This window comes from Bos javanicus, chromosome 3, assembly GCF_032452875.1.
Source record: "Bos javanicus breed banteng chromosome 3, ARS-OSU_banteng_1.0, whole genome shotgun sequence".
NCBI lineage: Eukaryota > Metazoa > Chordata > Mammalia > Artiodactyla > Bovidae > Bos > Bos javanicus.
The window spans coordinates 119,935,305-119,947,698 of NC_083870.1; the positions used below are offsets into that span (position 1 = coordinate 119,935,305).

The 12,394-nt window shown below is 52.8% G+C and overlaps 1 protein-coding gene across 1 annotated transcript in view; it reads left to right on the plus strand.

Annotated features, from left to right (window-relative positions):
- GPR35 (G protein-coupled receptor 35) overlaps positions 1-12,394 on the plus strand; it is a 36,705-nt gene that overhangs the window by 320 nt on the left and 23,991 nt on the right. The window lies entirely within an intron of this gene.

Genomic DNA, 12,394 nt, shown 5'->3' on the forward strand with positions numbered 1-12,394 from the left:
TGAAAGCAGGTGTCAGGGCAGGACGTCCTGGGCAGGAGGCAGGATGCGGCCAGCCAGGCCAGGGCCAAGGCTCTCAGATGCTCCAGGCACTTTTTCCTGTCTGTCTGTCTGTCTGTCTCCATTCACAAGCATGCCTGGCTAAGTGCCCCATGTCTGCCTCATCTGGTTCTACTGAATTTCTTTTGCTTCCATGATATTTAACAGATTCATCCTAGCTTTTACTGTGTTTTGAAATGAAGGGAGAAGTCATTTTGTTCCCGAGGACCCTCTGGGCTTTATGACCCCAGCACTCGGCCTTGGACATGGCTGCTCCATCAGACGCAGTCGTTTCTAGCTTTGAGGACAAGCTTTGCAGGCAGGCAGGGCCTGCCAGTCGGCGGAGTGCTCAGCTCTGCAGCCCCGGTCCCATCCCTCCCGTCCCGGGATCCTCTCCTCACAGGGGAGCTCAGAGGCGGCCTTGGGTTCTGGCTGCAGCCTGGGGCGGGTCCGGTCTGTGCAGTGACCTTCAGGCCATTCCTCTGATTCCCAGCAAGTGCAGGCTGCTGGGGCCCAGACAGCACGGCCCTGAGAATGGCATGGGAGCTGGCTTGCTCAGGGTCCCTCAGACACTGGCCATGGAGGTTTGCTCAGGAGCACGCCTGTGCACAATGTCCTAACTCCCCCATGCCCTACACAAAGGCGCGGCCAGGGCCCAGCCTCAGGCGCCTGGGACTCCTGGTCCTTCATAAACAACCCAGGAGGTGAGGCTGCTGGGCAAGGCTCCAGCACTGGCTTGGGCGGACCCCTGAGGGTCCCCTGCAGGGTCCGGGGCCTGGGCAGGAGTGACGCTGGGGTGCTGAGGCATGCGTGTGTAAGTCCTGTGGGCTCACCCCTCAGTCCTAGCCCCACAGAGGGGACCTGCCGGCATCGGCACAGCCCTGTCCACCACCCTGCTCTCCTGGCCCATTCATTCCAAAGCCGCTCTGTGAGGACATGAGGACGAGGCCTTGGCATCCCTGCCCTCCAGGCAGGCAGGACGGTGTGCACAAGATCACCAGAGAGGCCTGACGTGGGGTGAGAGACAACACAGGGGGTGGCGGTGGGGGTGGGTGGTCTTCGACTCACCTGGGGTAGCCAGCTGCAGAGCAGGGCTGGGAGGATCGGGCACCCTCAGTGCATGGAGCATGCCTGCGGAGAGTGGCCTGGGGCGCATAGGGAGAGCGGAGGGCGGAAGTGAGGCCTCAGGCCGCGGGAGGAGCTTGGTCTCCGGCCCAGTTTTGAGTAGGGCCAGGTGTGTGCCTGTTTGTCTGGTTGAAATCTCAGTAACGGACTGGAGGGAGGGCCCGGCCAGAAGGCTGCTGCATTCTTCCGAGGGAGACAGCAGGGCATCCTGCTGGCAGCCGGCGAGGGGTGCGGGCCGAGGGAGTGGACTGAGCTGCAGTTCCTTGGAAGCAAAGCTCACACACGAAGCTTGCTGCTCAATCAGCCTGGCTGTCCAGACCGCCGCAAGGAGAACCAGGACCCTCCAATCCAGGAGCATGGTGTAGCTCTCTGTTTCTGAGATCTTCTTTATTTCTCTCAAAAATGTTTTGTGGTTTTGAGCATCCTGGTTTCCATTCCTACTTTACTGGCCGTTTCTATCATAAATGAGTGTTGAATTTTGTAGAATCATTTTTTTGCTTCTATTGAGAGGATTATATGTTCTCTTTTATTTCATTAGCATAGTGAATTACACAGATTGACAGTCTCATGTTAAATTAAGCTTTGTAATCCTGGGATACTTATTCCTGGTGGATTATTTGTCTTCTGCACTGGTGGATTCAATCAGCTAAGTCTTCTGTTTCGGCCGTGTTGGCTCTTCATTGCAGTACTCAGGCTTCTCTAGTCGTGATTTGTGGGCTCAGTTGCCCCAGAGCACTTGGGCTCTACCTCACCAGCCAGGGATTGAACCTGAGTCCGTTGCATTGAAAGGTGAATTCTTAACCACGGGACCTCCAGGGAAGTCCCAAGCTAATATTTTATTAAGGACTTTTGTGTCTGTGTTCAGGCATGATGTTGATCTATAGTTTTCTTGTAATAATATCTTTGTCTAGTTTTAAAAAAAATATTTATCTGTGTATTTGGCTGCCCTGGGTCTTAGTGGTGGCACATGGGCTTTTTAGTTGTGGCACGTGGGACCTAGTTCCCTGCCAGGAATCAAACCCGGGTCCCCTGCAAGTGGGACAAGAGGAGACCACCTGCCTTATAGTTGTTTGGAGGCCTGTTCCTCTGAAGGACCTTTCTAGTAATCTTTGGAGGGCCTTTTCTCCTAAATGAGTAGTGGCATGTAAGGAGTTAACCAGCTTCCATTGGAGGCTTCCAGGCAGAAAAAGGAGTCCCTCCTTTTGGAACCACCCCATATGATCTTCTTGAAAGCCCTCTCTCTTAGCTTTAAGAATCTCACCTTCAGTATATGAAGGAGTTTCTGGCAAATTAGCCTGAGGAACTAAGGTGGCAATCCCTATCAGGTCATGGTTCTGTAATGCTGCTCTCCTAGCTGCCTGATCAGCTGCTTGGTTCCCTTGTGCCACTTCTGTGTTCCCTTTTTGGTGTCCTTTACAGTGGGAGACTGAAACCTCAGTGGGCAGATGGACTGCCTCCAAGAGTCGAAGAATCTGATCACCATATTTGATTGGGGACCCTCAGTGGTCAAGTGGCCCCTTTCTTTCCAAACAGCCGCATGTGTGTGTAGCACCAGAAAGGCATACTTGGAGTCAGTGTAAATGGCTATTCTTTTTCCTTTTCCCAGCTCTAAAGCTCGAGTCAGGGCTATGAGCTCAAATAATTGGGCTGAAGTACCTGGTGGCAGAGGCTTAGCCTCTATGGTCTCAAAACTGGAGACTACTGCATACCCGGCTCTTCTTTTTCCATTCACAACAAAGCTGCTTCCATCAGTGTACCAGCTTTCCCCAGGATTGGTCAGAGGATCTTCTGACAATCCCTCTCGGGGTTTTGTCCAGCGGTCCAAGGTTTCTAGACAAGAGTGAAACGGGAGAGAGCCCTCGGGGGTAGGGAGGAGGGTGGCTGGGTTAAGAACCTCACAAGGGGATATAGTGAGGCCTGGATTTTCCATCAGCATTACTTGATATCTGAGGATTCTTTGATCAGACATCCATAAATGGCCTCTCCCATTTAAGAGTTGTTTTACTTGGTGGCTGGTAAAAAATAGTTAGTTTGCCCCCAAAGGAGAGTTTTAAAGCATCTTCTATCATGATTGCAATAGCTGCAAGATTTCGAAGGCAGGGGGGCCAACCTCGGGAAGTTGGATCGAGCCTCTTGGATAAGTAAGCTACAGGCTGGGGCTCAGATCCCAACCTTTGAGTTAACACTCCCAAGGCTATTCCCTCTCTTTCATGGACATAAAGTTGGACTGCTTTTTCTGGGTCTGGCAACCTCAAGGCAGGTGCCTGAATTAAGGCCTGTTTTAGTGTAGCCTCTGCCTTCTTTTGAGGAGTTCCCCACATCAGTGGGATTGAATCATCTTGTCCCTTTAAACTTTCATATAAGGGCTGGACAATTAGACCGTAGTTGGGTATCCAAGTTCTACAATAACCAGTTAGCCTCAGGAAAGCTCGCAATTGTTTTCGAGTCGTGGGGGAGGGCAACTGGAGGATTCCTTGCACCTGATCAGAGGACAGCCTCCTGGACCCGTGTGTAATCTGAACTCCCAGGTAAATGACCTTTGTCTCGACCATCTGTGCCTTAGCACGGGAGACTTTATATCCCCTTTCTGCCAAGAAGTTTAGAACCGGAATTGCATGTTGTTGGGCACTTTTCTCATCTGGAAAGCAGATTAGTAGGTCATCTACGTATTGTAATGTTTTCCCATTAGGTCTCAGGTCCAGATCTAGGAGATCCCGGCTAAGGGCTTGTCCAAACAGGTGGGGGCTATCTCTGAACCCCTGAGGTAATACTGTCCAAGTCATCTGTTGGTGTTTTTCTCCTGGGGCCTCCCACTCAAAGGCAAAGAGGTATTGGGATTCTTTAGCCAGTGGTATGCAAAAAAATGCATCTTTGAGGTCCAAGACTGTAAACCACTTGGCACTGGGTGGGATTTCTCCCAAGATTACATAGGGATTGGGTACTGTGGTATGGAGGGGGACTACAGCTTCATTTATGATCCAGAGATCTTGAACCAGTCGCCAGGTTCTGTCTTTTTTCTTTACTGAGAGAATGGGGATGTTACATGGCGAACTGGTAGGGACCATTAGCCCACAAGCAAGGAATTTATCTATTAAAGGCTGTAGTCCCTCCCGAGCCTCTCTTTTCAGAAGATATTGTTTCCGGTTAGGAAACCGAGTGGGATCTCGGAGGACAATGATGACCGGTTCAGCTTGGTGGGCTCGTCCAGGAATCCCCTGGTCCCACACCTGGGGGTTGATTTTGTCTTCCCATAGTTTTTGATCCCTCTCTATTGAAGGTGTATTGGGTTCTTCAGTAGTAACCAGGAGCTGTAGAGCTCTGGGGGCTGAAAGACTTCCCATCACAAGGGTGGTCCCCAGTTTAGTGAGTATGTCTCTTCCCAATAAGGGGGTAGGACACTCAGGGACCACCAGAAACTGGTGGGAAAATATTTGTCCATCCCAGCAACAAAGAAGTGCTCAGGTGAATCTTTTAGGAGTTGCTTTTCCTGTAGCACCCAAAACGGTACAGGTTTGGGAGGAGAAGGCTCTGGAGTAGGAGATCAAGACAGAGTAGGGAGCCCCTGTGCCAACCAAGAAATTCTGGGACCTACCTGCCACATCCAGTTGCACCCTTGGCTCCAGCCCGTGATGGTTATCTGTGACTGGCGGGCTGGCTGGAGCAGGCCGCTTCAGTCCTCTTGAACCATCGTGAGGGTAGGCTTGGCGCTTGACCTTGAGGCTCTTGGGTCCCGAGGGCAGAGTGCCGCCCAGTGTCCCAGTTGATGGCATTTGTGGCAAGCCGTTCTAGGAGATTTGTCACGGTTTGGACACTCTTTGGCCCAATGTCCCGCCTGTCTACAGATCAGGCATCTGTTTCGTGCCTTGTCCTTCAAGGACTCGGGGTTTGCCATAGGGCTTCTCTGGTGGGCAGCCAGCATCTAGGCATGCCTTGTCTCTTTCTTTCTCTCCTTCTCCTGGGCCTTGGCCTCCTTCTCCTGTTCTCTGTTATAAAAGGTATTGGTGGCTGTCTGGACCATCTCATCTAAAGAGGCAGCAGGGTCCTGCTGTTGTAGCTGCTGTAACTTAATTCTGATATCTGATGCACATTGGGACAGGAATTTGTCCTTTAAAATCACCCGTCCCTCGTAAGAGTCTAAGTCCAGGTTGGTAAACTTCTGGAGCGCCTCTTTTAGCCTCTCCAGAAAGGCAATGGGGTTCTCATTGGGCTCCTGAGTTATTGCTGAGACTGGGCACAGTCCCACAGGTAATAGGCTTCTTTATGTTTCCATGGGTGGACTTCCTTAGGGGTGAGTCTTTCTGAAGCTTATCCTACCCAGAACTGTTGCAACCTGAGAGCCAGGCGTCCCTGGGTCAGGGTGCAGATCCACAGGCAGACTGAGGCATGACAGCCTCCTAGAGATCGAATCCCCAGGCAGGTCGAGGCATGACAGCCTCCCGAGGATTGGGTCCCTGGGCAGGTCGAGGTGTGACGACCTCCTGGGACCCCTGGGACTAGAGGATCCCCCCCGAACAGGTTGAGGCGTGACAACCTTTTGAAGACTGATCCCTAGGCAGGTCAAGGTGTGATGACCTCCTGGGACCCCCTGGACTGGAGTTTGGGCGTCCCCAAGATCTCCAGTGTGACCAGTACTGGGTAGGATTAGGGGGTTGGATATTATAGAGTATTTCCCTCCCAAGGCCAGCTATTTTCTGGTTGTCTCTCCAGAAGATTGTAGAGGCAACCTTGTGGGTCTGGATGGGGCTCAGGAAAAGAGCATGAAACAGGAGGGAAGGGAGCAGAGCACAACCTTTGAAAGAATGACAAAGCACAAGGGTATAATGTAAACCAATTAAAATCAATTGGGTCCAAGATGACAAGTCAAATTCAAGTAAACCTTAATCCCCAGTCTATAAGCCAACAGACCCACCCAGAGGTGGCAGGACAGCTCCAAGGCACAAGGTCAGAAGAGGGAGCAGTGGGTGGTTCCCCAGTGGCTGGGATGGTCCTCTCACTCATTAGCATATGAATTCCACCCCCTCACAAAACCTAGCCCGGCCTAATTCCATGCCTCAGCCCTTGCAAGCCCTTGCAATGGTTCACACCCCGAAGCGTGGCTTCTCTCTGGATCCTAACAAATCCACCTCTTATCGCTTTGTCTCTCAATGAATGTTTGCAATGGGACATCAGAGCCTGAGTTTCACTAGTTTTAGCTGGGCTTGAGTCCCAGGAGAGAGCTGAAGGACAGGAGGAAAAAGCAGTGGGAAAAACGTGCCAAGGAATCCCCTTCATAGCCCGCCAGAAAATTTGCTAAATATCTGACTGGGGCTCACAGTTTCATTGGTCTGATCCTTGGCACAGAGAGGAGAAAGGACAGAAGAATCCCCACCGGCTTGGGTAACAGCTCCTGGGGCTCAGCAGATAGCGCCTTTGGGACGTGCTAAGGAGCAGCCTCCCCAGAGTCCCTCAACTGTGCCCCTGCCGCCCGCCTGTTCGCAGCAGGTTAGAGGAAACAAGAAACCAGAGATTGTAAAGGTCCCTCCAGCCATAGGAGCGAGGACCTCTTACCTTAACCGGAGGTCTTCTGGAATCTGAGACTGGACCGCGTGAGCTTTCTGCTGAGTTCGTTTTTCGCTGTCCCGGTTTCCAGCACGATGGGCCTTCCCCTGCGCTGGGTTTCTTCGCCTTCTGCTTCCAGCGCGGGAGCTTCGCTGAGTTGGGCTCCTGCTGTGCTTGGCCTCTTCCGCGCAGAGGTTGTTTCAGCCAGGTTAAACCCGAGTCACGGCACCATAGATGTCACGCGAGTGTATGTTCCTCGGTTCTTTGTCTCATCACAACAAAGATTTGGAGCGACAGACATTAAAGCCCTCGGCGCGTCACAGCTCTCGGGTCTTGGACAAACCGTGCTACAGCTCTTAGGCAAATCAGTGTTACAGCTCCATTTTATTTAGAAGATAGCAGGAGAGTGTGAGAGAGAGAGAGAGAAAAAAGAGCGCACGCACGCGGGAGAGAGAATCCGTGAGAAAGCGCTTTGGCTCCTCCTTTTATATGTTTTTCCTCCACCTGGGCCTGCCCTATGCAAATTGGGCTCAGCAGGAGTGCTGTTTGTTCTGCCTGAAGTCTTCACTCTGGTCCTCGGACCTTCCTTTGACCCTCCTTGTCTTTTAGCCACGCCATTTTGGACTCCTTTTCCCTATTCTACCTACCTAACACTTTGATGATTATGAAGCTTCACCTTTTATCTCCAGTAAGATTCCCTGTACTGAAATCTACTTACAGATCAATATTGGAGAAGGGAATGACAGCTCCTTTCCAGTGTTCTTGCCTGGAGAATCCCAGGGACAAAGGAGCCTGGCAGGCTACAGCCCCTGGGCCGCAAAGAGGTGAACATGACTGAGCGACAGACACACGCAGATACCAATATACCCAACCCAGCTTCGGAGAAGGCGATGGCACCCCACTCCAGTGTTCTTGCCTGGAGAATCCCAGGGACGGGGGAGCCTGGTGGGCTGCCGTCTACGGGGTCGCTGAGGGTCGGAAACGACTGAGCGACTTCACTTTCACTTTTCACTTTCATGCATTAGAGAAGGAAATGGCAACCCACTCCAGTGTTCTTGCCTGGAGAATCCCAGGGACGGGGGAGCCTGGTGGGCTGCCGTCTATGGGGTCACACAGAATACGACACAACTGAAGCGACTTAGCAGCAGCAGCAGCAGCAGCCCAACTTTCTCATGGTCAGTGACAGTGGTAGCGAAAGTCGCTCAGTCATGTCTGACTCCTTGCGACTCCACGGACTATACAGTTCACGGAATTCTCCAGGCCAGAATACTGGAGTGGGTAGCCTTTGCCTTCTGCAGCAGATCTTCCTGACCCAGGGATTGAACCCAGGTCTCCCGCATTGCCAGGATTCTTTACCAGCTGAGCCACCAGGGAAGCCCTTATGATTCTTATGATCAGTGTTTCATTTTCTATCTTTTCCACTCTTTCCCTTTGTTATCATTTTTTACTTTGAATCTATTTGTAAAATGTCTATTATTTACATAGTGTATTTTCACCTCTTGCTTTTTTAATCCAATTTGATAATCTTTGTCTTTTAATTGAAGTATTTAGACCAGTTACATTGAATGTGATTGTTGGTATGGTTGGGTTAAATCTACCATCTTGCTGTTTTCTATTTACCTCATCTGTTCTTTGCTCCTTTTCCTCACTATTGGATTAACTGGAATACTTGGTTTTATAGTCCATTTATCTCCTCTGTTTTTCTATTTATTATACCTCTTTGTTTTATCTTTTCAGTGGTTGCTATTGGGCTTTCAATATGCATATTTAACTTACGGATGACGGATTGGATGTAAGAGACAGGGGAAATTTGTGTGTTAAAAATGACCCTCAAATATCTGGCCTCGGCAACAAGAGGAATCATTCTCTGAAATAGGGAACTCTGAAGGAAGATTGCAGTGTGGGGGCTGACAAAGGGGCTTGAAGATGTGATCAGTTTTGGTTCATTTTCTGAGAGAGGGAAATTTGAAGGAAGATTACAGAGTCGGGGGGCGATGAAGGGGCTTGACGATGTGGTCAGTTTTGGCCAGGTTGCACTTAAATTGCGTGTTATATATCCAGAAGATGCCGGGTGGGCAGCCCATGTGTAGTCCAGAGGTCTGAGCTGGAGCTGCTGGCAGGGTCATGGGCACGGGGCGATTCTTGGGCCAGTAGGACTGGGTGAATCTGTTACGAAGAGTGTGATCAGGTGAGAAAAGCCCCGTGAAACTCAGCCAAGGACCAAGGACCAAGTTCGGGCCCACATGGAGAACAGGGGTGTGGGAGGAAAGGCCAGAGAGGAGCAGAGCACGGCACGGGCGCCATCCAGAGCCGGAGGGCAGCCGCCTAGCGAGTGCCCCCAGGCGCCGCCCCCAGGTGGTCCTGGGCAGCGTGCAGGGGCCTCGAGGCCATCCGAGGACCTCCTCCTTACCTGTACATGAGCACCTCGTGTGCATCTAGATCCGGTCCATGTTGTATTAAAACACTTAAAGAACTAGGGATGGGTCACCGCTGCCAAGTGCTGCTGGGAGGTGGAATAAGGTGGTGTATGGGGGGTTTGCGGGGTCTGTGGTGCGGCAGCCAGAGGCCCTCAGGGAAGATGTTTCTGGGCGCTGACCGGGGAGGGTCCCCTGGTCCCAGGCCCACACAGTGGTGGAGGCGGAGGGACTGAGGAAGCAGACTCTGTGCGTGTGGGTGTCTTTCTGGAGAACTTGGGCCTGGCGGGCTTGAGGTACTGTATATGCTCTAGCTGGGCCCTGCAGACAGCTGCGCCCCGGGGCGGGGCAGGCAGGCAGTGAGCAGACCCAGGCCAGTCTTCTCCAGAGCGTGAAGTATGGGGGTGCACTGCAGGACCACAGAGGACGAGGGGTCTGTGCTCTTGGCCTGCAGGCCTTCCCTGGGGACTGGTCCCCCAAGTCCTCTCCCTCCTGCTCAAGCAGCTGCTCAGGCAGCCAGCGGCCCCCGGGGAAGCAGATTCTCCGGTCCCCACCCTGTCCCGGGCGCTCATCTGAGCAGCACCCAGCCCACCGGCTTTCCGCAGCCCTGCAATCTGACAATCTGCCTGGTTGCTGACTTCCTAGAAGTGCAGCCCCACCACGCCAACCTCGAGCAGGAGACCAGCCGCTCGGCTCGGGGCCTGCCAGAGGGGGCTCAGCAGATGGGGGAGGGGAGCAAACGGGGGGTCTGCAGCGAGGGGCCCAGGACAGGCGGGTGGGGGAGGTGAGAGCGTGAGGGTGAGGCAGTGCGAGTGTCGGGCCCATGATTGGCCCCGTGTGTGCGTGTGTGTGTGTGTGCGTGTGTGTGTGCGTGTGTGTGTGTGTGTGTGCGTGTGTGTGCGTGTGTGCGTGTGCGTGTGTGCGTGTGCGTGTGTTTGTGTGCATGCATGCACGCATGCACATATGGACAGGCCGTGGGGGCTGTGCTGCACCAACCACATCCGAAAGTCAGCCGAGTGCAGCTCCGCCGTCTGCCCTGCCCCCGCCCCCCTGCTCAGACAGCCCGTCCACTCTCTGTTGGGCAGGAGTCCTCTCCCGGGCACAGGTTGGCCCAGGGTTGCCCTGTGCCATCGGCCCCTCAAGCCTCTGATGCTCAGGGATGTCTCATCTTTTCAGGATCGCTGAGAGAACCCCGTCTCCTTCACCACTTGGGAGTCAAAAGTCTCGAATGTACTTTCCATACTGTCTGTGGATTTTTAGCAGGGTGCTGGCCATCTTTTTAAAACTTTTTATTTTGGAAAATCTCCAATAGGCATAATTTTCATAAAAGAAGGCTATGGTGAACTCCAAGTGCCCGCCACCCCCAACTTCAACAGTGATCAAATGACTCACACAGTTTTATCTGCCCTTGCCCCACCAGAGGGGAGGTTTTAAAACAAATACCAGACATTATATCAGGTCATCTACCAAAGCTTCTGCATAAATGAAAGATAAAGGCTTTCAAGCACACTGCAAGGTCACTGCCACCCTGCATCAGGCAAGCAGCCAGCGCTCACGCTCCCCACTGTCACAGGCACCTATACAACTGTTTATCTGGACGCACTGGGGTCTGAGGGTTCTGGCTGCAGGCCCGAATCCCGAATCCCGTGTGTGATGGCGAGGCCTCGCCCACCGGCTTCTCAGAGAGTGCAGTCAGCCCTGCCCAGCGGGGCCGTGCTCTTCACGCCCCTGCCTTCCCAGCCCGGGCATCAGGCATCACCATCGAGGCCTCCTTGGGGGGACTGGGTTGAGGTGCTTCTGCCCCGACTCTACCTGTCTCAGCCTGTCCCCTCAGTCCCCCACACTCCAGGGCCACACCTGGGGGGGCTTCTCAGTAGAGAAGATCCCCCCGTGTTGTGTGACCTGCCTGCGGTCCCACGGGGAAGAGTGGAGCTACCCTCCCTCCCCGCCCTTGTCCGCGCCCTCGCACTGAGTGGATAAGCTGGATTGTGAAAATGGCGCTCCACTCAGCATCCTGACTGCCTGGCCACTAGCAGCTCAGCAGGCCCAGAGTCCACGTCCCCTCCCGACGGGCGCACCGCCAAGTGAGCCCCGTCTCTTCACCTCCCCTTTTTGTAAAGAATAGAAGTGGAGTTTGGGCTTCCCTGGTGTCTTAGATGGTTAAGAGTCCGCCTGCAGTGCAGGAGGCCCAGGTTTGATCTCTGGGTCGGGAAGATCCCTGGAGAAGGGCATGGCTACCCACTCCAGTGTTCTTGCCTGGAGAATCCTACGGACAGAGCAGCCTGTTGAGCAACAGTCCATGAGGTTGCGAAGGGTTCACACACCACTGAGAGGCTAACGTTTTCACTTCTTTTTTCTCACAGTTGATTTACAATGTGTGTTAACTTCTGCTGTACGGAAAGTGATTCCGTCATACATAGACATACATATGTGTGTTGTTGTTCAGTCACTAAGTCGTGGCCGGCTCTTTGCGACCCCTGGACTGCAGCACGCCAGGCCTCCCTGTCCATCACCAACTCCCGGAGCTTCAAACTCCTGTCCATGGAGTGGGTGATGCCAACCAACCATCTTGCCCTCTGTCGCCCCCTTCTCCTCCTGCCCTCAGTCATTCCCAGTATGCGTGTGTGTACATATGTATGTATATATGCAGTCTTTTGCATATTTTCCATTATGGTTTATCACAGAATACCAAAAATAGTTTCCTGTGTTGTACAGGAAGACCTTGCTGTTTATAAGAGTTATAAGAGTTTACATCTGCTAACCCCAAACTCCCAGTCTGCCCTCCCCCAGCTCCCTTCACCTCCCCTCTTGACTCTTGTCCTCAGGGCCTGGCTGTGTAGAGCGGCCCCCAGACCAGGGCTCACCAGGGGCACCCCTGGGGTGTCGCCAGCTGTTCTGTGCCCGCTGCAGCTCCTGTCACTGGTGACCAACTCCAGAGCTTAGATCAGTTTCAGGTGTGATTTGGGGGGTTTGGCGGGACCACTTCATGAAGCAACTTTTTTTTTTTTTTTTTTAAGTACAATTGAAAATTCATGGATGTGAACACTGTGTTTCAATCTGTTAAAAATCACTCTCCTTATGGACACTAGATGATCCTGTCTTTGGCCACGGGGAGTGAGCTTGCTTTGGCTCTCGAGTCCCTTTGATGTTGGCGACTGTCTTGATCTGCTTTGCTTTCTGGTATGAAAAGCCATTCTGGGTGCATCTTATCTGTTCCCCAACCCAGACCTAAAAGCATCTACTTCTCTCCGCGGGCCCCCTTCCTCCTCATGAGAAACGCT